Source organism: Asparagus officinalis, chromosome 3 (assembly GCF_001876935.1).
Source record: "Asparagus officinalis chromosome 3, Aspof.V1, whole genome shotgun sequence".
NCBI lineage: Eukaryota > Viridiplantae > Streptophyta > Magnoliopsida > Asparagales > Asparagaceae > Asparagus > Asparagus officinalis.
In genome coordinates this window covers 35,341,402-35,345,736 of record NC_033796.1, presented here as the reverse complement: position 1 = coordinate 35,345,736, position 4,335 = coordinate 35,341,402, and the positions used below count along the sequence as shown (strand labels likewise).

General features: G+C 39.4%; 1 pseudogene; it reads right to left on the bottom strand.

Annotated features, from left to right (window-relative positions):
* LOC109834950 lies at nucleotides 217–1,144 on the bottom strand (annotated as a pseudogene).

The window sequence follows — 4,335 nt, the reverse complement described above, 5'->3', positions numbered from 1 at the left end:
ATGTCTTCCTCACTGCAAATTTTGACACTTTAGAAACTACCGACCTTTTTGTTAAAATAAGAAGTGTAAATGTAATACCACTTAACTAGCCTATGATCTCTCAGGCAAGTTTCAATACATAATTAAGTGATTATGTTTATGTTTCATTTTGTTGATGGAACTTGCTTTTGCTGACACCATAGTTTAATATTGAAATGAACTATAGTGAAAAGCAACTTACTCATTGATTACAAAGAGATTTTTACTAACTTTGCTCTGATGAAGCACTTGATAACAATACTTTTTCTCTGATGAAATTATATAAACAATGCTCCTCTCAGGCTAATTCTTCAACACCTCAAGAACCTTTCCCCTACAAGATCAAGCAACCTTTCAGTTTCAGTTACAAAAATCACCAAAATACAAAAGAAGCACAAGGAATTGCAACATACTTCTCCTTAAAACTGATATAAAGACCTTGTGGCCGCCTAAAGATGCATTGCAACCATACTTCTGGCAAGCCTCACCAACCGTAAACAACAGGAAGCAACTCTTCAACGTTATCTATTAGAAGCTTGTAGAAAAGCTTCTCATTTTTCTCCTAAAAAAACATTAACGGAAAAGCATTGGCAAACTTTTTATGTCCAACCAAATATTGCAAAACAACATAACTATATAAGCCCAAACCTGAAGATCCATCAATGCCACATATCGTTGAAGGGGCACCTGATACTCGTGAAGACTATTCATGAGCTTATTTTCCTGGAAACATGAGATCAACGTTAAGTTTTAGTAAAAGCTATTAGGCATAAAATCAGAGGAATCAATTTCTTAGAGAAAATAGGATTTGACCCTGAAGTTCTTGAGTGATACACACGGGTGGCAAGAGTCCTCTCAAATAATGGGCATATCTTTCTTTCTCAGTAAAGGCAAGCCCTTTGTTATGGTGTGGATCCCTCAACAATGAGTAACCACTAAATGCAACGATATAAGGATGGCACTAATTAGAGTTTGTCAAAACAATCTCACAAACGAGTAACACTTAGATTCAAATTAGTTAATGATAATGGAAAATTTTGTTACAGAGTCTCAATAATTGGGAAAATAAGACTTTCAATTGTCCTAAAATAGCACTAAATCTGCTAGATTCGATAAAATGTTCCATTTTTAGAGATCAGGTTCATCTGTATGTTTAAGTAATCTTTAGAATAAAAAAAACTTGGAAAATTGACTCCAATTATAAAATTATAAGGTGTTAAGATGCATAAGCCAATAGAAAAACATTTTTTTAATTCAAAAATAAAAGGAAGAAACAATCTTCCACGTTAATTTCAACTTTCAACAACCTACAACTACAAATCAATCTAACAAATAATAGGATCAAAGGAACCAAACCTAGCAAGATTATGCAGCAAGATGTAATTTTTCATCTTTTATCATGTAATTTATCAAGAAAATATATTACAGAACAAATCAAAACAAATGTAAAACAACATTAGGAACACAATACCTCGAGATATCTGATTGCAACCAATGACAACCACAAAGGATGAATTTGGAGGCGGAGGAGAGGAGATCGATTGGAGATGCAGGCTGAGGTAGAGGTTGAGATCGAGCAAAGATTGGGGCTAAAATCAAGCAGAGATCGAGGTCGAGAGGAGATCGATTAGAGATGCAGGCTGAGGTAGAGGCTGAGATTGAGCAAAGATTGGGGCTGAAATCAAGCGGATATCGAGGTCGAGAGGAGATCGAGGTCAAGTTAAGGTTGAGGCCGAGAGGAGATCGAGGCTGAGTCCATGCTGAGATTGAGCGGAGATCGAGAAGAGGTCAAGGCTGAGAAGGAGCGGAGATTGGAACTAGAGCTCACCGCGAGAGGAGATCAGAGGCGAGTTCGAACTACAGATGAGCTCGAACGGCGGTGGAGGAGGCGGAGGAGGAGGCATTAGCGTCGGAGGCTCTGGGTTCGAGATGTGGAGGCAGAGGAGGGGGATTAGGATCGGGATTGATGCTGATAAGAGAAGAGAAAGAGAAGAGATGGTTATAGGATTTTGGGTTTGGGAATACGGGCGGGCTGGAAAATGGGTGAATAAGGACCGCCCATTTAGTGTAGATTGAAATGAACTCGCCCGATTAGACTCATTTAGCTATTAGGAAGTTAAAAAAGAAGTTGTCATCTGAATTTGAGATGAAGGACCTTAGAGAAACAAAGAAGATATTGGGTATGAAAATTGAGAGAGACAGGGTGAAGGGGAGGTTGAAGTTGACTCAGAGGAGCTACTTGCAAAAGATGTTGAAGAAATTCAGTTTTGATGGTAATATCAATGCGATGAGTACTCCATTAGATCTCCACTTTAAGCTATCAGCTAAGATGTTACATGTTTCAGTTGAGGACCGTGAATACATGTTTAAAGTTCCAAATACCAGTGTTGTGGGTAGCTTGATATATACTATGGTGTGTATAAGGTCAGATTTATCACTGGCCGTGAGTATGGTGTCTAGGTATATGCATGATCCCGGGAAGGGTCATTAGGAGGTCGTGAAATGGATCTTATGGTATATCAAAGGTACCGTGGATGTTGGTTTGGTATTTGAGAAAAATAGGACAAATGGGCAGGATTGTGTTGGATATGTTGATTCAGATTATGCTGGAGATCTTGACAAGCACCGTTCTACTACTAGATATATGTTTACACTAGCAGAAGCACCGGTGTGTTGGAGATGTATACTTTAGTTTATAGAGGCTCTTTCCACTATGAAGGCAGAGTATATGGCGTTGACTGAAGCTGTGAAGGAAGCTTTATGGTTGCAGGAGTTATTGGATAACTTGGGGATTGCACAGGATACCATTAGGGTAAAATATGATAGTATCTCAGCTATCTATTTGATAAAGAATCAGGTGTATCATGCCCGAACAAAGCATATTGATATCAGGTTCCATTTTATGCGAGATGTTTTGGATGATGGAGACATTATATTAGAGAAGATTCACACAAAGGACAATCCGGCGGATATGTTGACTAAAGTTGTCACTGGGGTGAAATTTGATTATTGTTTGGAGTTGTTGAACATTATTTAGTTGAGGGTATTTGGAGGCCATTTGGGTGAACTATGTGAGGCTTGATTCCTTGGGCAAGAGGATACATAGGCAGTCGGTTTGATGCAGCCAATTTGATGAGTTGATACTGATACGGTGGAGATTCTTGTTAGAGTTCTCATTTGGGTTCCTGACTTGTTATGGATTGAGTCCGTTATTATGGATTGACTGACTCTACTTCATACTGGACGCAACAAGTGGGACGGTTGGTATTGGGGTCGGCCCAGTTTTTGGGAAAAACTTCGTCGATGTGGAGATTTGTAGGAACGACGAAGAAGATCAGAAAATTTAGAGTGCACAGGACTAGTCACGGGTCGGTCGACCGAAGCACATAGGCCGGTCGACTGACAAACTATAAAATTATAGGGTGAGAAACCCTGTCGCTAGGCTAGCCGGTCGACCGAACATACATGTCCGGTCGACCAAAAAGGTGCACGATTATAGGGTTTGGATTCCTGCGTCTGGCCGGTCGACCGGTCATGTATGTTTGGTCAACCGAAGGTATGATGAGTTATAGGATGAGAGTTTGGGCTTCTGGCCGGTCGACCGCGTAGCAGTTTTGGGCCTTGTTCATTTCCTAACCTATTTTGAATTCTTATTTGATATAAATAGGAGCATGACGTTTTCTAGGGTTAGGCAAGAGATTGAGTGCTGAGATTTGAGCATTGTTTTGATCACTTAGAAAGGGAGAATTTGTTAGGGATTTGAGAGTTTTGTTTGAGGGTTATTTTGTGAGATTATTGAGTGATTGTAAATCCTATTTGTACTCTCTCTCTATTAGTGAAATCTTCTCTCTCCTTACCATGTGGACGTAGGCACATTGTCGAACCACGTAAAGTTTGGTGTCTTGTTGTGTGGTGCTTGTGTTTGGTTGTTGATTTGTTCTTCTATCTTGTTCATGTCCTTCGATTCCGCTGCGCACAACAATGATGATAGGATTTACCTGTGGTGATTGGAAAAAAAGGAGAAGAATCACGAAATCTGATAGTGTCATGCTATAAGATATTTGTATCGAGAGGGAGATCATGGCGCAATTCTTAGAGCTTTACCAACTTGCATCACTATCGCTATGAGTTGTTCAACACAATTATAGACTTGCAAGTTCAAGAGCCGAACAATCACTTTACTTAGGCAAATACAAAGTTACTTCTTTGCATAGCATGCTTAAATCCTATTAATTCTTTTGGCGCATTCAACAAGTAAAAGCTAATTCGTCTTGCTGAGTTTTATCCTCTTGATTTTTCATCATTGGAGCTTGTGAT